This window comes from Nicotiana tabacum, chromosome 5 (genome assembly GCF_000715075.1).
Source record: "Nicotiana tabacum cultivar K326 chromosome 5, ASM71507v2, whole genome shotgun sequence".
Taxonomy (NCBI): domain Eukaryota; kingdom Viridiplantae; phylum Streptophyta; class Magnoliopsida; order Solanales; family Solanaceae; genus Nicotiana; species Nicotiana tabacum.
Window position 1 is genome coordinate 98,112,307 of NC_134084.1, and position 23,096 is coordinate 98,135,402.

Here is a 23,096-nt window from a genome sequence, read left to right on the forward strand (position 1 = left end):
ACGAGTTGCGAATCACTTTTAATTATAATCTGATTTATGCCAAGCTCTCGTGCCAATTCTAGACCTGCAATCATAGCCTCACACTCCGCTTCATTATTAGTTATGGAGTGACATTTAATAGCTTGTCGAATGGTCTCACCCATAGGTGGTACCAAGACAATCCCTAAACCTGCACCTTTTACATTAGATGAGCCATCAGTGAATAAAGTTCAAGTTCCCAGGTTAGCCCCATTGAATACCTGTAATTCTTTTTCTGCTTCTAATTGCATCTTTTGGCTAAAATTGGCCACGAAATCAGCTAACACTTGTGATTTTATAGCAGTTCTAGGTTGGTATGTGATTTCGTATTCACTTAACTCTATTGCCCACTTAGCTAACCTACCTGATAGCTCATGCTTATGTAATATATTACGTAAAGGGTAGGTAGTTACTACGACGATAGGATGACACTGAAAGTAAGGTCTTAACTTTCTAGATGTCATGATTAATACAAGTGCAAGTTTTTCTAACTGAGGATACTATGTCTCCGCATCTAACAAAGATTTACTAACATAGTAGATAGGGGATTGTTTACCTTGTTTTTCTCGGACCAAAACAACGCTTACCGCAACTTCCAAAACAGCAAGGTAAATGAGTAGTCTTTCCCCAGCCTTTGGTTTTTCCAGCAAAGGTGGATTTGATAAATACGTTTTCAAATTCCTGAGCGCCTGTTGACATTCCTCATTCCATTCGAAATGATCCTGCTTCTTAAGGGCTGAGAAGAATTTAAAACACTTCTCTGATGATTTAGAAATGAATCTTCCCAAGGCTGCAATTCTCCCTGTTAATCTTTGAACTTCTTTCTTGTTTGAAAGTATATCAGGGATTTCCTCAATGGCCTTGATCTGTGCAGGATTTACTTCAATACCACGGTTAGAAACGAGAAAACCCAAAAACTTGCCTGATGCAACGCCAAACGCACATTTTTCGGGATTTAACTTCATATTGAATTTGCGCAAAATTGAAAATGTGTCAGATAAGTGTGATATGTGATCTTTTGAATACTGAGTTTTAACAAGCATATTATCTATATATACCTCCATAGTCTTTCCTAAATTCTCTTGAAACATTTTGATAACTAACCTCTAATACGTTGCACCTGCATTCTTTAGACCAAAGGGCATTACTTTATAACAGTAAGTTCCCCTGTCTGTTATGAATGAAGTTTTTTCTTCATCTCCCAGATCCATTTTAATCTGATTATAATCTGAATATGCATCTAAAAAAACTTAATAGTTCGTGACCTGCAGTTGCATCAATCAATTGATCTATGTGTGATAGTGGAAAAGAATCTTTAGGGTAGGCTTTATTAAGATCTGTGTAATCTACACAACCCGCCACTTACCGTTCTTCTTTGGAACTACAACAGTGTTAGCTAACCAATTAGGATATTTTACCTCACGAATGGAACCAAGTTTTAGCAATTTTTGGACTTCTTCCTGAATCACCTGATGCTTGAAAGTTCCTTGCTTTCTTTTCTTTTTCTTGACAGGAGGGTATGATGGATCTTCATTTAGTTTATGGGTCATCACCTCCGGGAGTATTCCTGTCATGTCATAGTGGGACCAAGAAAAGCAATCCACGTTAGTTTTCAAAAATTCAATTATCTTACCTCTCATACCTTGGCTAAGATTAGCTCCAACATAGACTTTTTTATCAGGCCATTGAGCAAATAACACGACAGGCTCTAATTCCTCTATTGTTGTTTTGATATTTTCATTCTCTTTTGGTTCTTGAATGGTATCAGGCCTTGAATCTACATCTGTTTGCCCTTGTTCAGTTGAGGTTTGTGTTGTGGTGACCTTAACTGCCTTCTGTGATTGTAATTTACCTTCATTTCTTGTGCTTGTATCTACAACAGAGTTGATAGCCCTGGCTGTATGTTGATCTCCACGAATTTGACAGATTCCCCATGGCGATGGAAATTTAATAACTTGATGCAAGGTTGAAGGAACAACATCCATTTCGTGGATCCATGGTCTCCCAAGAATCATGTTGTAAGCCATCTCCATATCTACCACCTGGAACTTTGTATCTTTCACGACTCCTTCAGCGAATGTGGTGAGTGTTACCTCTGGTTTCGTGAGGACACTAGAATTATCAAATCCAGATAGAGTATGCGCCTTTGGTATCACTTTATCTTCAGCTTGCATCTCACGTAATACTCTCAGTAAAATAATGTTCACAGAACTATCTGGATCAATCAAAACTCGTTTCACATTAGTATCATGTATAATTAAATATATTACCAATGCGTCGTTATGAGGGGTTAATACCCCATCTGCATTTGCGTCATTGAATGTAATGTTGTCTTCCTCTAAAACATGCCGCACCCGTTTCCCTTGGGTAATTGTTACTTTGAAATTTTGTTAGTTGCAGTATATGATATACCTTTGACGTCTTCACCCCCACTTATAACGTTGACAGTTCTTTTGGGAGAAGGTGGTTTTGGAGGCTCCTGCCTGTTCTTCATGTAAGCTTGCTTGCCTTTTTCACTGAACAACTCAGTAAGATACCCTTGTTTTAATAAATGATCAACTTCACTTTGTAAAAATCTTCAATCTGCTGTTTTATGTTCGTGGTCATTATGAAACTCGCACCAATGGTCAGGTTTGCGCCTGTTTGGGTTCGATCTCATTTCCTTTGGCCATCGAACCTTATCTCTTATGCTTCTCAAAACGGATACGAGCTTGGAGGTGCTGACGTTGAAGTTGTAACCACCGAATTTTGCTTTTAAATTTTTATCATCATCTCGTGACTCATAGTTATTTCGCTCATTCCTGAATCTTGATGAAGAACCTGATTCTCTGTTTCTTGATCTGTGATCGTACCTTTGATTATCCTATTTTGACCGTGAATCCTTTCCCGCAGGTCCCATGTAAGGCTCGTACCTATTTTTACTGGATCTTTTTTTGGTCTCCACACGTCTCGAACTTACCTTTTCTTCTTTTTGAAATTGTGGAACAGTATCTTTCTCAATCCTTAGCTTCGTGCTATACCTGTTATAAACATTATTCCACATTGTAGCTGGGAATTCTCGAAGGTTTTCTTTGAGCCTCCTCATAGCTTTCGAGCCTTTTCCATTCAAATTACTTGTGAAAGCTATAGCTACCCAGTTGTCAGGTACACGCGGCAATGTCATTCTTTCTCGTTAAAATCTGTCCACAAATTCTCTAAGCAGTTCTGAGTCCCCTTGCTTGATTTTGAAAATATCCTCCATTCTTTTCTCTACTTTTTGAGCTCCCGAGTGTGCTTTGATGAAAGAATCTGCAAGCTCAGCAAAAGAATTTATAGAATTTTTGGGTAAAAGAGAATACCATGTTAGCGATCCTTTGGTGAGCGTTTCACCAAATTTTTTGACTAATACTGATTCATTCTCCTGCTTAGTCAAATCATTGCCTTTTACACCCGTCGTGAATGCAGTCACGTGATCTCGTGGGTCTGTTATTCCATCATATTTTGGAATATCAGGCATTTTGAATTTTTTTGGAATTGGGAGTGGAGCAGCACTGGGCTTCCAGGGTTGTTGTGAATATCTATCTAAATCTATCCCTTTGATTATGGGCGGCACCCCGGGTATCTGCTCTATGCGCTCACTTTGCTCCTTGAGCTGTTTTTGCAAGGTTAGTACTAAGTTTTGTAAATTTGAATTAACTAAATTACCTGGTTCTCCATCCTTCGATTCACTGGGGGTTCACCGCTGCCTGAATTAACAAGCCCAGAACGAGGGTTCTCTAGAGTGTTGTTATTTGGATTAGGTATGGGGGGTGCAGAAGGTAACTGGCTAACCAAGGCCTGAACGGCTTTATTGACCTGTGCGGTAATAAGTTTTTGCAAAGCCTTATCCATAGCTTCAACATTTTCGAATTGAGCCTATCCATCAGTATGAGATCCCTCAGGAGTGCCTTCACGAGATCGCCGATGAGAGCCTTGTGGAGAAATAATCAGTGCGTTATTATCCTGAGGGTCTCTCTGAAGTTGTTGGTTTATTTGGTTTTCTTGGTTTCCTTGGTTTCCTTGAATGTTGTCATTGTTGTTCGACATAGTTGATGCAACAAGGAAAGTTAAGCGAAAAGAAAATAGATTATCAGATTCCCGGTAACGGAACCAATTTGTTTAACCAAAAAATAAAATTTTAGTCAAAGTTAGAATTTAGAAGAACATGGGTTACTGATAATCAAAAGAGTGTATAAAAGTAAGTAATTTAGGTAGCAAGAGAGTAATCAAGAGAAAAACAAGTAAACCAAAGTTTATATCAATAACATTTCATGTCCCCACAATTGATCAGATGTCTCCCTTTAATAGATATCTTGGAGACATACGTTTTGCCCAAATCATAATGAGGCTATTATGAGTAATTAAATACATTTAATGCTACGTTACATATTCATTATATTCAATACAAATTCTCTAACGTATTCCACATTTAATGCCGTATCTGCACTCTTTTCTATTGTTAGATTCATTCCTTTTGATTTTCGAACATAAATGACTTAGATAGGTACGGGTGCTGGGTTATTTATATTCCTGCTCGTGGCTCTTCCTCTGCCATTTGCTCGTATCTGTTGCAACTCGTGCCTCTTGGCTAGTTGTAATTCTTTGACCATTTTGACCAGTCTACGTGTTTCGACACGTATTCGACACATCACCTTTATTTTTAAATACAATTTTTCCCAATACAGGTCCTGCCTCTTTCTAATTTCTATCTTTATCTATCTGTATAAAACCTCCACAAACTTCCCCCGCCTTCCTAAATGGATTCGGTATTTGGACATGGAGTCGTAATCTGACCAGTCTAATCCCTATAGCCTCGGCGTCAAAATTTTTCATTATTTTGCAGTAGGCAACCTTCAGTTCAGCAGTAACTCCATGCCACAATAGGCCCACTCTCAAATTTTTTAATCCTCTCGTCTATTTTATGTATGGAAATGCAAAAGGAAATACATTCAATTCCTTACAGTCGTCAACTTTTGTGTGTGCCCACCTCTGCACCTCCCTTCTACTCAGAACTTCTAAGCTTAGATCTCTGTGTTAAATCTAATTTTAATGATGCAAATAATATATCTGTGCAGGAAATCAATTACAGAAGATCAAGGAATCAATGAGCTACTATAAGATTGCTGAAGTCAATCTGGATGCTTAAGGAAAGAAATCAATCAACAAAGATTACGAATCAGTTAGCAAAGATCATGGACAACTAGAATGGAAAGAATCAAGCAAGCCTAAACTTAAGGCATTAATCAAGGCTAGCACATTCAATCCGGAAGATTGAAGCAATCAAAAAGCATCGAAGATTTTGTAAGAAGATTAGCTGAGTGGCCAATTTCGGAGGGACCAACAATCAAGGAGTAAACCCTCATCATTAACAACTGTATAAGGAAAGCTGTCAATTTCCTCTCATCAAGGAAGAACAACGGCAAGCAATCTTATTCTCGGAAAGAATCAATCTCTTTCCAAGGATCAAATCTCTTGGGTTGTGAAGTCTCGTCAGCAAACGGTTTTCACCAAAGTATTTATACTCAGCATCAAGCCTTAGACAAACATACTTTGATTGAACCAAAAATCCTCCCTTTATTCTACTGCAAACAAACATTGCAGTTCTCTAAGATCTGTTGTGTAACAAGTCAGAGAAAAAAGGAGAGTACAACACTGGTGAGGTATTGTATCAAAAAAGACGAGTGTTATAGGAACTGAGCTATCACGCCATTTCCATTGTACTCGAAAAAACGCATTTACTAAAGAGAACTCCTTTGCAACCCATGGGGTCTGGACGAGGATTCACATTGAATCCGAACCAGTATAAAATTCCGTTGTCTTTAATTCCTGCACTTACTTTTTGTGTTTTATATTCTGCTATTATAACTGTTAGGTTATTGCATCTAGCAGTCAACTAATAGAGATTTTTGAAAATATACACTCCCCCCCCCCCTTGTACTTTCAATTGGTATCAGAGCAAGACGCACATTCTACTTTTGCTTAACAGTTTGTGAGAAAAGATCATGGCAAATCAAGTTATCATAGGAGTTCTCTTCCAGGAAGGAACTTCACAAGTTAGACCATCATACTTCAATAAACAACATTTTTCTCACTGGAAAATGCGTATGGAGATCTTTGTCAAGGCTTATGACATTAAAGTTTGGGGAGTCATCAAAAAGGGGAACTATCCCTTACCAGCTGCCACTCCACCACTTGCTGATCCTCAAAATATAGATTCATATAAAAAAGAGAAAATGAAAGTGGTACAAGTTAACAATAAAGCGAGAAATCTGATTCACAATGCTATAAGTAGTGAAGAATATGAGAAAAGCTCTAGTTGTGACACAACCAAAGAAATGTGGGACAAACTTGATGTTACATACGAAGGAACCAGCAAAGTAAAGAAAATACATATCAACATGTTGGTTCATGATTACGAACTCTTCTCAATGAAAGAAGGAGAATCTATTGAAGAGATGTTTGTCAGGTTCAGCAAAATAATTAGCGATCTAACGGCATTTGGCAAGCCATATACTAGTGGTGATCAAGTTAGAAAAATTCTCAGAAGCCAGCCAACTACTTGGCAGACCAAATTAGTCACACTTGAATCTCAGGATCTAAACAAATTATCATATGATGAACTACAAGGAGAACTCATAGCCTTTGAAAAGACGCATCTCAAGAAGACTAGTCAAGAAGAAAAAAAGAAAATAGTTGCATTCAAGACCTCAACTGAAATAGCTAAAAATGAAATTGATGATGATCCTGAAGCTCTACAAGAAGAGATTGCTATGCTATCAAGAAACATTGATGGCTTAATGAGAAGATTTAGAAATACAAATAAAGGAAGAATTCAGCCAAGACGATCCAGGAAATACAACGAACCGGACAAGAATGATGGAAAATGCTATGAGTGTGGAAGATTTGGACACAATCAAGTTGAGTGCCCAGAACTAAAAAGAAAAACTTCTAGAGGCTTTAACAAGAACAAATCTTTTGGAAGTTGGAGTGATAAGGATAGTTCAGACCACGCAGAGATAGCAAATCTTTGCTTCATGATGATTCTGGAAAACGAAATGAACAAATCCTCAGGATGCTGGACAGATGAGGACACTTTAGATGATGAAGGCAAAGATGAAAATGAAAACTGTTTCATGGCACGAGGTGAAACAAGTGAGGTAAGATCTTATAACTGTGAAAGATGCAATGAATTATAGGATATTCTTAATTTAACTTTGAAAGAGTCTCAAAAAATGATGAATGAGTTTAAGAGACTAAATAAAGAGGTTAAAGACTGTAAACTCAAACATGAAACGTGTGAAATTGAAAAAAAAGTACTTCAAGAAGAGTTTGAGGAATTGCAAATGCAACTTAATGGCATGCGTAAATCCACCAGTCACAGTTCTGTCAGGTCAAATCAAGTGACTTACAAATCAACTAGAAAAGGACCACCCAGAACAAAGTCCACTAGTACTAACACTAATGAAAGACCTAAAGGTGGGTCAGAAGTTACGTGTCACTACTGTAACAAAAGTTGGCACAAATATTCGTTTTGTCGCTTTCATAAAGCAAACGTTTCAAGATGGGTTTGGAAGCCAAAAAACAATTCTGAATCTAACAATATTAACCCTCCAGGACCCAAGCAAGCTTGAGTACCTAAAAGAAAGTAATCACTTTGTTTTGCAGGAACACCACAGAATATGCCGCAAAGAAAAATGGTATCTAGACAGTGCGTGTTTCAGTCACATGACAGGTGAGAAAAACCTGTTCAAAGAAGTTACAAAAATTGATGGAGGAAGCCTTAAGTTTGGGGATGACTCAAAAGGTAAAATAATTGGTACTGGAACAATTCCCTTCAATAATAACTGTGACATCACTGAAGTTTATCTCATCGATGGACTCAACTACAATCTCTCGAGCATAAGTCAACTATGCAACTCAGGATATGAGGTAAATTTTAAGAAAACAGGCTGTGCTATTGAAGATGAATCAGGTAAAACAGTCCTCCCTGGAAAAAGATATGGAAATGTTTATATCCTTGACAGTTTTGAAAAGATAGATGGTCATATTTGCTTAACTTCCATGTCTGATGATCCGTGGTTATGGCATAGGAAACTTGGTCATGCTAGCATGCATTTAATAGAAAAATGGTCCAAACATGAGTTAGTTGTTGGCCTACCCAAATTGAATTTTTCTAGAACTCATATCTGTGATGCATGTCAAATTGGTAAGCAGACCAGAAACTCTTTCAAAAATAAAGATATTGTATCTACTTCTAAACCCTTGCAATTGCTTCATATGGACTTATTTGAGCCTACTAGAACTGCTAGTATAAGAAGAAAAAGATATGCTTTTGTTATTGTTGATGATTATTCACGTTTTACTTGGGTAATTTTCTTATCTCATAAGGATGAGACATTAAGAAATTTTGAAGTTTTCTGCAAAAAGGTTGAAAGAGAAAAGGGATATCTGATCTCAACAATTCAGAGTGATCATAGAGGAGAATTTGAAAGTAGAGCATTTGAAGATTTCTGTAATGATCAGGGATACACTCATAATTTCTCTGCACCACGATCACCACAGCAGAATAGGGTTGTAGAAAAAAAGAACAGAACCCTCCAAGATATGGCAAGAACCATGTTACTAGATCATTCACTTCCAAATCATTTTTGGGCAGAAGGTGTAAGTACAACATGTCACATTCCCAACCGATGTCTCATAAGGCCCATTCTGAAGAAGACTCCCTATGAATTATGTAAAGGTAAATGTCCCAATATCAATTACTTTCAACTCTTCGGAAGTAAGTGTTTTATTCACAATAACGGTAAGAACACCCTTGGAAAATTCAATCCAAGAAGTGATGAAGGTATTTTTCTGGGCTACTCATTAAATAGTAAATCTTTTAGAGTCTATAATAAATGCACATTATATGTGGAAGAATCTGTACATGTTATATTCGATGAAAATAATCCCTTGGTCGAGAAAGGAATTACTACAGGTAATGAAGATCAAGCTCATGAAACTCAGGAGACAAGCAAATCTCAAGAGTCGACTGATATATCTACTGCGACAGAGTCAACTGGTGAAGACAGCAACAGTGTACCAGATCATCCAATCGAGTCGACTACTAATATAGTACGTCCAAATGAATGGAGAAGCGAGCCTGAATATACTCAAAAATTTATCATAGGAGATCCAAATGAAGGAATGAAAATAAGAGGAGCTCTCAAAAAGAAAGCAAATGTTGCATTAATCTCTTAGGTTGAACCAAAGAAGATAGAGGAAGCTATAAAAGATTCAAGTTGGGTTCAAGCAATGCAGGAAGAGTTAGATCAGTTTGATAAAAATCAGGTGTGGAATCTGATACCCAAACCTGAAAATGTTTCTGTAATCGCAACAAAGTGGGTCTTCAAAAACAAATTGAATGGGGATGGAAAGGTCGTAAGGAATAAAGCCAGACTAGTTGCTCAGGAACACTCACAACAGGAAGGAGTCGACTGTGACGAAACCTTCGCTCCAGTAGCTCGCTTGGAGCGAATTCTTATGGCATATGCATCGTTTAAAGGATTTAGGTTGTTTCAGATAGATGTCAAAAGTGCCTTTTTGAATGGATTTATTGAGGAAGAAGTATACGTGAAACAACCACCTGGGTTTGTAGATTCAAAGTTTCCCTACCATGTATACAAGCTCACTAAGGCACTATATGGACTAAAGCAAGCTCCACGTGCTTGGTATGATAGACTCAGTTCTTTTCTTGTTGATCAAGGCTTCACAAGAGGTAAAGTAGACACTACCTTGTTTATTAAAAGATCATAAGAAGGTAATCTCATTATTCAGATTTATGCTGGTGATATTATATTTGGTAGTGCTAACCCTCTTATGTGCAAGGAATTTTCAAATATTATGCAAAGCGAATTCGAAATGAGCATGATGGGAGAGTTAACATTCTTCCTTGGACTCCAAATTCAACAATATGAAGAAGAATCTTTATATGTCAGACCAAATACACAAAGGAACTGATTCAAAAATTTGGCATGAGCAATGCAAAATCCATTGGCACACCAATGAGTCCTTCAACAAATATAGACAAAGATGAACAGGGAATCACTGTTGATGAAACTAAATATCGTGGAATGATTAGATCATTACTGTATCTGACGGCAAGTCGACCGAATATTATGTTTAGTGTATGTAAATGTGCTAGGTTTCAGTCAGCTCCTAAGGAATCTCATCTGACTGCGGTGAAGAGAATCATTCGATATCTCATTGGGACTGTATTTCATGGACTATGGTATCCTCGCTCTAACTCTTTTAAACTAGAAGGTTTTTCAGATGTTGACGTTGTAGGTGATAAGGAAGATAGAAAAAGCACAAGTGGTACATGTCAATTACTTGGAAAGGCATTGATATCCTGGAATAGTAAAAAACAAGCATCGGTTGCATTATCTACCACTGAAGTTGAATACATTGCCATTGGACAACGCTGCACACAATTACTGTGGTTGTCCCATCAACTGGGTGACTATAAACTTTCTTTTAAATCTATACAAATTTTTTGTGATAATTCAAGTGTCATTTGTCTTTCAAAAAATCATGTGCATCATTCTAGAGCAAAGCATACAGATATCAAGCATCACTTTATTAGAGATCATGTTCTTAAGGGAGACATAGAAATATCTCTTATTGGAACTACTGATCAGTTAGTAGATATTTTTACTAAGCCATTATTAGAGGATAGATTTTGTGCTTTAAGAAAATTACTTGGCATTACTTGTTTAACTAATAACCTATAGGACCTATGTGTACTGCAATTACTTTTATAGGTGTAATGATTGTCCTTTACTCATGCATTAATTACGCCTCCATTTTTTCCTCTTTTTTTTCTTCTTTCATATCAGTTTGTCGTTCAAAGTTGGAAAGCCAATCATCACGTCCCTTCAACTGACGCCTTTTCCTTTTCTGTACTCAACCGTCAGAAGGTTCTTTTCTTAAGGCGAAGAACCCCTTTCAGTCACTTTCATCTCTATCATCTAGAAACCCCTTCTTCAAAGCTTCTATCAAACCACTTTTCTTCAATGGCCAAACAACCCAGGAATCCCTCTACTTCCACCAGAAAAGTTACCCGCTCCAAAGCAAAATCCTCTTTTTATGCCCCTAGAACAAGTAGACCTAGGGTCCGACCACTCTGAGAGTTTCGCTTCTTCACAGGTAGATTTATCTGATCACTCTCAAATCTTAGGAGAAAAAGCCCTAGGAAAACGACCCATGGAAGACCCCCTATTTCCTCTACCCCAAAGAAATCCAAGATTGATCTTTCTGGCTCTCTAGAATCTGACCTAAATTTCTGGGATTCTCTAAATAGGGTTTTCTTCATTGCTCTGAAGGACAAACCCATTGCTCATGGAAGGGTACTCGACCTTGACGACATAGAATCCCTAAATTGTAAGGTCAAAAACCTTTTTGTTCATCAAGGGTGGGTTAAGTTCCTCTCTATTCCTCCGCCTAATGTCTATGAACCCCTAGTAAAGATGTTTTATGCTAATCTCTGCTCTAGTAAACCTGACAGGTTGGAATCCTTAGTGTTAGGTAAGCGCATTGTTCTTGATTGTGCCCTGTTTGATTCGCTCTTTCAGTGTCGATGTTTTGGTTTTCCTATGCTTTTCAAAAACACCTGGCCCGATGATTTTGAAATTTCCTTTTACCAAGCTAAACAGTTATTGCTGAGTGTCCCTATGAATCCCTTCCCAACCAGTTAGGTCCCAGTGATGTTAGTTTCGAAACTCGAGTCCTGGCCCACATTATAGCAACTACTCTGCTTCCCCGTACTGGTTCCTTTTCAACCTTTTCTCAAAGAGACACTTTCTTAGTATACTGCCTTGTGACCAAACTCAAAGTCAAAGTTATCCTCCTGGGTCATTAATTTCATGATTGAAAGTGCTGAAGATCCCACCAGTCTACCTTATGGCATGGCCATCACTCACAATCTGGAAGCTCATGAAATTTTCCTGTCCAACTATCCCTTCATCACTTTTTCAAAGTTTTACAATTCTAGAGCCTTTGCAAGTATGGGATATATGAGTGTGAATGGCTCCTGGGTTAAGAAGCACGAAGGTGAAGTAAAGCATGCTCCTATAGAGCCCAAACCTAAACCCTCTGCCTCTCATCCCAACCCTGGTAATCCTGACCTTAGTGAAAAGCTTCGTGCCATTGACACTCAACTCTCTGAAATTAAAAATCTCCTCACGGCCACTCAGTCTACTATTGGTGACATTCATGCCATCTCCAAGGAATCAGGGTCTGATGTGTCAAAGATTAGAGTTGTTGTTCTCAGAGTTAGGGAGAATGTTGTCAAAGCTTTCATGGAGATTCATGACAGGTTGGATGGAGTGAGCATCTCAGCCAATGCTAGCTTTGAACAATTGAAGGAGGCTATCTGCAACACTCTTACTTATTTTCTGCATCGTTAATGTGGTTGCTGAAGACAATTTTTTTGCTGTGCTGTTTTTGGGTTGCTATCTCAGCCATTGAACAATTTCTGTTTTTCTCTTGCTTTAGGTGTTTTTTTAGACTATAACTCTACTATTTAATGCTATATATTCTGTTTAGTTCTTGGTTTGTTCCCTCTTTGTTGATGCCAAAAAGGGGGAGAAGAGTATATGTTGTATCTGTATAGGTATAATTGACCGTGTGGCAAAAGTAGCATCCTCCATGGTAGGAGTCAACTCCAACCATGGACTAGTCAACTGCATGAACTGAGGGAGAATGCCATGAACCTGTCAACTGCATATATTGAGGGGGAGTAAAACACAGGGAAGTCAATTAACATATATATTATTTTGTCATCATCAAAAAAGGGAAGATTGTTAGATCTAATTTTAATGTTGCAAATAATATATCTGTGCAGGAAATCAATTACAGAAGATCAAGGAATCAAGGAGCTAACAAGATTGCTGAAGTCAATCTGGATGCTTAAGGAAAGAAATCAATCAGCAAAGATTACGAATCAGTCAGCAAAGATCATGGACAGCTGGAATGGAAAGAATCAAGCAAGCCTAAACTTAAGGCATTAATCAAGGCCATCACATTCAATCCGGAAGATTGAAGCAGTCAAAAAGCATCGAAGATTCTGTAAGAAGATTAGTTGAACGGCCAATTTCGGAAGGACCAACAATCAAGGAGCAAACCCTCATCATTAACAACTGTAGAAGGAAAGCTGTCAATTTTCTCTCATCAAGGAAGAGCAACGACAAGCAATCTTATTCTTGGAAAGAATTAATCTCTTTCCAAGGATCAAATCACTTGGGTTGTCAAGTATCATCAGCAAACGGTCTTCACCAAAGTATTTATACTCAGCATCAAGCCTTAGACAAACATACTTTGAAACCAAAAATCCTCTCTTTATTCTACTGCAAACAAACATTGCAGTTCTCTAAGATCTGTTGTGTAACAAGTCAGAAAAAAGGAGAGTACAACACTGGTGAGACATTATATCAAACGAGACGAGTGTTATAGGAACTGAGCTATCACGTCATTTTCATTGTACTCGAAGAAATGCATTTACTAAAGAGAACTCCCTTGCAACCCAAAGAGACTGGACGAGGATTCACATTGAATCCGAACCAGTATAAAATTCCGGTGTTTTTAATTCCTGCACTTACTTTTTGTGTTTTATATTTTGCTATTATAACTGTTAGGTTATTCCATCTAATCGACTAATCGAAAAATCATTCAACTAATAGAGATTAAGTTTAAAAATATACAAATTCACCCATCTCTTGTACTTTCACTCTGGATGAGCCAACTAAGCATCAATTCAGGAAAAATGTTGTACTGTCTACTGTCTACTACCTACTCAGTCAAGTTGTTTTGATCTTCCTTAATGATCGTGACTTCCAACTCTTCTTGCGGCTATGACATCATCTTCACCACTTGAGCATGGGTTCAGATGGCAAAGTTCTTCGTATTCCCTTTACTGCAAGTCTTTCCAACTTGTTGCAACATTGTCCAACCCTGTGTCATTAACTATTTTAAGAATGATGCAGTCAACCTCTGCTTCTCGATGGGCTTCAGATACGGAGAAATCGTCCATCTTGAAATTTTGCATCTGGCAGTAATCATTAATCTGGACCATCTTTCTCAAACCTCTGGGATCTAAGCATTTCCTTTTTGTGCTAATCAAAGTAGTTTACAACACTATCTTATGCTCTGATCTTCCAGTAATAATATGCTTGCAAAGCTTTCTTGTATCCAATAATTTCATGTCAACCTACTGATATGCCTCCATAATTAATCATTCCATAATTCTTCAAGCTACGTATGTAAAACTAGAATCCAAATTGCAATAATAATGGAAGAAGCATACTTATTGGAAAAAGTAAAATATTAACAAGAAAGGAAACAATGTATCATGCGCACCAATCTCCGTCATCATAAAAAGGTCAAAAAGTAAGATTTCTTTAATTTGTTGTGTTTGTTGGTACTATTTAGTCATCAAATGAGTGGTGGTCAAGTTTAACTCACCTAAGTAGTTGAGCAAAGATTTTAGTAAATAATACGATCTAGTTACAGCTCGAGCAACATGTAATGCATTTACTGTAAATGTCTAGATATTTTTGGTATATGCTACTCAATTTGCTTTTTCAAATGGTCTTCTACCCTCTCTTCAGTTTGTAGCTACACTGGTCAATTGGAAAAACATCCTTACTATTTTGAAATTGTCCATATTGGAAAAGGTAATGTTGATGCTTGTTTTTTTTACAGTTATACCAATAACTATAATTGAAAGTCTGTAGAATTTTTTCCTACTTAACATTTGCTTGTTTTCTGGTGATTTACTCTATCAAATTTCTGGGATGCTCATTATGCTCGTTATATGCAAACATTATTTCAAATATTTGAGATAATATCTGTGGCCAATGCATATTTTGAAATTCAAAGTTGTCCAATTGATGCAATATATCTTTTTTTTCTTTTCAAAATTGTTTCGTTCAATAGCTTCAATTCATTGCATACCAAGAACATAATGCTCACTTTTCTTTCTGATTTAACTTCCACCAGTTTGAAGGTGATCTTTGTTGTTCTTCTCTCTACATTGGAGTTGCTAAAAGAAGAAAGTGCTCTATTGGGATGGAAAGAGCAAGTTGGATATATATTTGCAGGAATTCCATGAGGTTTTAAGGTAATTAATAGTGCTCAGGTTGATCCTTCTTTTGATGTGCAACTCATGGTATTGGAATCTTCTAGATTACGTTCATGGAGAAGGTTGTCTTAACTTTTTTTTAATACTCATGCATTATGGTCCTTGTACATTTAAACACACTTCTGGTGGTCTTACTGGAAAGGGTATTTATTAATTATATGTAAAATTATCTCAGCCTTGTGTTTAGTTCCGCTCTTAATTTTCATGGCCTTATTTGTTTAAAGCATGCATGCTGGTGGATGTATTGTTATCTAGAAGTTCCCCTGGATTGTGGATAGAAGCAGGGAGCCATCCTAGTTCTTGAGTTTACTTGTTTATATCCGTGGATAAGCTTGTCAATATTTAGTTGAAACCAAACACTGTTAAAGGCCTATTTATGATTTCTCTTCCCTTTTCACTTCTGTAATAATAACATAAGATTTTGCAGAGGGGATGAGGAGTATATATATGTTAATGGTGTTGGTATCAGAAGTGGCTCCTTCAAATTCTTTCTTGCGAAAGAATTCTAATATCGTACATGCTTCTTGCAACAATGCATCAAACAACTTAAGATGTTTGAAGCGAGATCTTGATTCTTGACTACCAAAATGATGGTCATACTAGTAGCAATAATGTAAATAGTTAGAAGAAATGATCAGTTCTTGGTTGTATTGTGTTCTCCTGGTGTGGTCGTGGCAAGATTTTTTATTAAACCTGACATTGATTGCTTACCATTCATGCAGAACTTCCCTGGAATTACTTTTGCCGGAACTTTTTCTTCTGGAGAAATTGCACGTGGAGATCTACGCTCATATACATAGTGCTCTATGCTGCCGTTTGCACGCGTATAGCAATGTCTACGTGGTTTTGTCATACACCCCTGCATTGTGATAGCATCATAGGTGCTAGTGTTATAATTTACAACTGTAGTGACGCTTTCTGGTGGTGGCTAAAGATCATGTTGCTGTTTCGAATATGCTTCTGTGTCACATCCTAAACTACCCCCTTGACTGGCACCCAGCACACATTACCCGCCAGACGAATCATACTTTCATGCCTTAGCCATTAATTTGCAGCATTTGATTAACTAAATAAGTATCCAAATAATCTAACAACAATTACGAACAAACATAAGGAGTGAGTTATACGTAAATATAACCCAGTAAAATCTTCGACCAACCACTCTGAATACCTCTGAAACAAGTGTTAGAAAATACCAACACACAAAGAGTATAGAAATAATATACACAGAAATCTTTCACCATATAATTACTCTATAAGATCCAAACAATTATTATTCAACAATACTATATATATCTCAACACAATCTTCACTAAGGACTTGTCATTAACAATAGTGCAGGAAATTACCCAAACACCCCAACGAGTCCACGACAGCAATACAATGCCCCAAATCTACCACGGTGACATAGACAATGTACCAAATCTATCACGACAGCATATATTACGGCGGCATATACAATGCCCCAAATATATAGCGGCGACATACACAATGCCCCAAATCTATCACGATGGCATACAAAATGCCGTAAATATATAGCGGCAGCATACACTATGCCCCAAATCTATCACGACGGCATACACAATGCCCCAAATCTATCACTGCAGCATGCACAATGCCCCAAATCTATCATGGCGGCATATACAATGCCCCAAATATATAGCGGTGGCATACACAATGCCCCAAATATATAGCGGTGGCATACACAATGCCCCAAATCTATCACGGCAACATACACAATACCCCAAATATATTACGACAGCAAAGAAATAATTTCTAACGCCGTAACGCTATAGCACGAGGTTACGCCACATCTCACTTCACCATAAATCACTTATTAAATAATTTCAGATTTTTACAAAATAATATATATTTACAGCTGGTCAATGACCAACGATTCTGCCAAGTGCACGATTGTCCCAACACATGGACCGGATAGAAAAAACATACTTTCAAAACGAGTTTTGGAAAAGCAGGCATCAAAACTTAAAGTCTCACTTACCTCGCTAACCACAAATTTTTCAACCTGGCAATGTCTAGAGCACCAACCAAACGACCTTCAATGGCCTCGATCTGAACTTATCACCAAAGTGTAGCTAAAGTGATTGCTTTTTGTTGCTTCTTGGACAACGATGTTTTGCTCCAAAATAAGTGTTAAAATTTAGGAATTTTTACATTCCTATGTCATATAGTAAACTATATTACCCTCCATGCTTAACTTTTAATATAATTACCTTCTATATACCTAATTACCATTTATGTACCATTTTAGGATCTTAATGATATTAATTAGTCTCTTAATTTTACTCAACCGTATATTCCCACTCCCCCAAGTTTCTCTCTCCAAATCTCACCACCTCACTCACGTATCAAACCACACCCACGATTTCCTCTTCAACCACCTACGATTTCCTCTTCTAAAACCAGCGAAAATCTGTAACCCCTCCACCATTGACAATCATTAAAAAGCTTTGAAGCTTTGAATTCAAATTTGGATTTTCGAAAGACATTGTTTGTTTGGATTGGATGTTGTTGCAAAGTATTGAGAATTCTCTCTACGTCTCTCTATCTCTCAATTCCAAATTTCAGTAATATAAGAGGAAAGGAAAGAGAGCAGCAATTCCACCATTGACAGTCATTAAAAAGCTTTGAAGCTTTGAATTCGAATTTGGGTTTTCAAAAATCATTATTTATTTAGATTGAGTGTTGTTGCAAATAATTGGGAATATGGTTTATAGATTATATCTCAATTTTGAGGGGTTTTGATGAAGATTAGATTTGGTTTTGACTGAATTTCAGATTGAAACTCGAAGATGAAGACATGACATACATTATATTGCAGAAATTGTAGAAAAATGTATTTTGTTATTTATTTATTTTTCTTTTATTCATTTAACTATTGTATGAAAGTTGAACAACATTGTATAAAAATTATATTTAAGTGGTATTATATTGTAGTTGTATATAACTTAGTAGAAATTATGTACGCAAATTGTAGATAATTTGTAGATAAGTTGTATAATATATAATTAGTTGTATGAAATTTGTTTTTACTATGTATAAATCAGATACAAAATATACAAAAGATATATTATATAAATTTTGTAGAAAATTTGTATGTAAGTTTTATGTTATTGTAGTTGTATTTAACTGGGTGGAAATAATGTGTGAAAGTTGTAGAAAATTGTAGATAAGTTGTATTCCTCTATAACGGGAGATGTTGGCATATCAAGTAACTTTAATGTTCCAGACGAACATGCACGAAAATAAAGATAAATTCTGTTATGAACAGTTTGTAGAAATTTTGTAGATAATTTGTAGAAACATTGAAATTCTGTATTTTCATATTAATATTTCAAATGCTATGTAATTTTATTGTAGAATAAATGTAAATTTTTTGTAGATATTGTAAAAATCCATACTGATATATATATATTTACTCTGACATGTAGTTTATTTGTAGATAAAATGTAGATAAAGTGTAGTACATTTATATACAACCAGAATTTGATATAAAATGTAACAGCGCAAACATGCAACTGTATTCTCATTGGTGATACTCAATTACATATTGAAATCGCGAACAGTTATACATAGCGGATATGATCCTAAGTTTTTGTTTTATCAACTTTCATACAATAGTTAAATGAATAAAAGAAAAATAAATAAACAACAGAATATAATTTTTCTACAATTTATCTATAATTTTTCTACAATTTCTGCAATATAATGTATGTCATGTCTTCTTCTTCTTCTTCTTCTTCTTCTTCTTCTTCTTCTTCTTCTTCTTCTTCGACGAGTTTCAATATGAAATTCAGCCAAAATCATGTCTAATCTTCACCAAAATCCCTCAAAATTGAGATATAAACTCCAAACCATTTTCACAATTATTTGCAGGAATACTCAATCCAAACAAATAATGATTTTTGAAAACCCAAATTCGAAATTCTCTAAATCTCCCATAGCTATCCCAATTCCCATTCAGTTATAACATAATTGGAATTTTGGAAATAATTGCGTTTGTTACATAAGAATTGTAGAAGATTTAATTGTTTTTGATTTGTGAAATCAGAAAAAATGATGAAACATAGTGTATAGCAAAAACAGAGTAGCTAAATTTTGAAACGAAACAGCCAATACTTTTTAATGCGTGATTTGCATTGTAAATTACGCATATGTATGTATAGTAATGGAGTCAGTTGAATCTATAAAACCGCCTTTGTGTAGAACGGAGCATTTCATGCTCTAGTCAGAAAGTATTTCTGAAACAAATGCCATCAAAAGAAATCGAAGTCCACCCTTAGGAAATTGATTTGATTACAACTACTGTTCATCCATTTTTAGAAGTTATGTAGTTTTTGGAGAACAGGAAAGAGATTATGAAAACTTCTCCTTCATTTGCTTTTTAATGTTGAAATTTTTTAGAAAGAGAATCTGTATCATGAGAGTCGCCAGATTACTCAGGTTTATGAGTTTTATGATGAATGCCTACGGAAGTAAGTCCTCTTAATATTTAATTCCCCAATATTAGCGCGCCTAAACAAGGAAACCTACAACTATAATGATTTTTTATTTAATAAATTGACTATATTTTATAGAAATACTATTAGCATAACTGATAATATGCAAACTATAAATATATTTGGTAATATAGTTTCCTATATGGTATAGGAACAAAAATTTCCTAAAACTTAATGTTAATGGAATCAACCCAATTGGCTTCTATTTCCGTTATTCACGTTGCCGTCAAGTTTATATCCCAAAGCTCCTTTTTGTTTTTAAATAAAACCTAACACCTGAGATTGACAATGTGGGGATAGGCCCACCGGTTTCTTCTCCTAAAAAAGGGAGAAATTCAAAAATAGTCAGATTTACAATTGGTCGTTTAAAAATAGCTCAGTTTCAAAAGTAATCGAAATATTGTCTTTTTTTATGTAAAGATAAATCTGAGCGAAAACACTGTTCAAAACCCGAAAAATACGCCAATATATTATGCTGGAGTTCCAGCATAAGTATACTTGAACTCCAGCATATTATATTGAAGTTCCAGGATAAGTATGCTGGAACTCCAGCATAATATACTGGAGTTTGGAGTACCGGTGCTCCAGTCTCCAGTATATTATACTGGAGTCAGCAAAGTATACCGGTCCAGCATAATATGCTGGAGTTCATACACAGGTGCACCAAACTCCAGTATATTATGCTGGACCGGTCTCTGTTGCAGCAAAATAGTGACTATTTTTCATTGACTTGGTAAACGCTGGCTATTTTTGAATGACCAGTCCGAAAACTGGCTATACCGTGCTATTTTTACGGATTTAATTATCAATTAAGCTAACTTATTTACCACCAATATATATATTATAAAATTTGGCCCACTAACAAATTTACTAGTACACTATCTTATATGTTATAATAATTTTTTTTACTAGCTTAATATTTGACCCAATAGCTAAAAATAATGTTAATTCTCTAATTTTACAATTAATAAGTATATAAAGATTATTTTAGGTTATTACATTCTGTTCCTCTGATATTGGACTAGAGGCAGAATTGATATAATAGCATTGTGGTACGTTTACTTCAGCAAGCCATTGGGGCATGTCCTTGTCAAATTTGATTGTTTTGGTGGAATCCTTTTGTTGTCAATGATATTCCTCTATATTAAAGGTTTCGTGGATTGTTCCAAATTTTTCTTAGAGATATAAATACAATATAAATACTGCGTCATTCTGTCTTGTGCAGGCAAAGAATTGGGCTTAAAAGAAAATACACCCCCCTTGATTTTCATCTGTTCTCTTTTCTCTTTGTTAACCAAACAAGAATGAAATTCTGCAAAACTTTCCACTTCATTTCATAGTTACCAAAACAATAAGAAGCTAAAGCAATAGATTTTTGACCAAAAGGAAATTACTACTGAAAACAGAAACTTGTATACATTTGTGATGGCTTGCTAATCATAGTAAGAATGAAGTTTGTGGTAAAGGCATAAATGCGAGTTATTGTATTCGAAATAGAAATAAAACAGTTCAAATGGAACAGAATAATATTGAAAGTTTCATGTGAACAATCTCACTTGGAACTAGCAAATTTAATTTCTTTTCTCTTTTCGGAAAATGACCAAAATTGTCCTTGTACTATCCGCTTGGGAACACTTTTTCCCTTCGGTAATAATTAGGTAGACTTTTTTGCCCCTGCCGCTACAAACTGGACACATATTTGCTCATGTGGTTGCGAAAGGTTTACTTTTCTCTCTTTTCATTGACCGAGCCATAAGTAAAAAATAAATACGAAAAAGGTTCAAATTACCCCTCAAATTTGTGATACATTTACTTTTGCGTGCCCTCGGTATAATAATTAAATTAAGGCAAAATACATAAAGCGTCCTTTTAAGTTGTCTTTAAAACCAGCGCCAAAACCGCCTCCAACTTCATCTTCTTCCTTCCAGACCAAAACCAGCGCCACCCCACCCCCACCCCCATTCATCTTTTTCCTTTCAATCCAAATCAACCCCTTTCGATCTCACACAATCGACCCCAACTTCCATCGCCTTTATCTACACAATGATTCATAGGAACCAAGATTATAGCTTGTAAAATGGACTCCATCGAACTCGTACTACCACCGACATTTTCAATTTCTTCTTCTTCTTTTTGCCATTTTTTTCTTACTCTTCTTCTTCTGGCCCCGTTTTTACAGATTCTGACATTTCTTTTTTAATCCAAATGTGAAATTTTTGTTGTCACAAATGCTTCTCAAAAGAAAAATAATTTGCTACTGTGTGTCTCTGCGTGTTTTACAATGTGTTCGGCTCACTTGTTTGTTTGAAGAAGAAAAAAAGATCTTTTGGCAAAAAATCTGATATTGAGAGGAGGAGGTGTGAAAATTGGAGGAGAAAGGTGTGAAAATGAGGTGGGGTCCATATTATTTTAGGAAAAGAAAAAGAAAAACCTAATTTTAGGTAGGCAACTCGCGTCCCAGAGAGTGTATTTCACGCGATGGAGGCTGACATGGTCGGGTGTTTAGTTGATCTTCTTTTGTGAATAAATAAAGTGTCTAGCCGGAAATGGCCTCAGTTGAGGTGTTCAATTGATTGTTGAGGACAACTTATAGGGACGCTTTATATATTTCGCCTTTATTTAATATTTTTCCTTTTCACTGAGAGATCCATTTTGAACATTAATTTGTGCATACTGATACCACAAAATAATACTTGGCAATTAATTAAACCTCCTCTTATTTATCACTCCTTTCTCCCTTTTTTCTTAAATTAATAAAAGCATTAACTTTAAAAAATAAACATCAGATAGATGTTCCCACAAAATCACTAGACACAACGAGTATCAAGCAAAAAATCCTTAAAATTTCATGAAAATTCTCAATTCAAAAATAAGAAAATTAAGAAAATGGAAAAATTGGGCACACGTCAAAACTAATTAAAACAAACATAACAACAACAGAAAGCTACTAGAGTAAGCAAAACAAGGAATAGAATGTTATATTTCTACCGCTAATAAATAAACTATTAACTAAAGTAAAAGTTATGTAGGAAAAAGATTCAAATGTGTGTTTATTTGAGGTTGAGTTAAACTTAAATGGGAGAGGGGAGGGGCATGATCAATAAAGGAAGTTTAATTAATTGTGAAGTATCATTTTGTGATTTTAATACGCACAAATTAAGGTCCAAAATGGGCCCCTTAGTGAAAAAGGGGAAATATGAATCAAAACTATTATACTGAGGCCAAAAATAAATATTTCACAAACTTGAAGGGTAATTTTTGACCTTTTTTATATTTATTTTTTATTTTTACTCTTTTAATGGCTCCATTAGTAAGACAGGCAAAAGTGAATCTTTTACAAATTACAAAAATAAATATATGCC

At 35.9% G+C, this 23,096-nt stretch overlaps 1 pseudogene; it reads left to right on the plus strand.

Moving 5' to 3' along the window:
* LOC142180874 (F-box/LRR-repeat protein At5g63520-like) overlaps positions 1–16,084 on the plus strand; it is a 46,997-nt pseudogene extending 30,913 nt beyond the window's left edge.
* Positions 16,085–23,096: the final 7,012 nt, after the last annotated feature.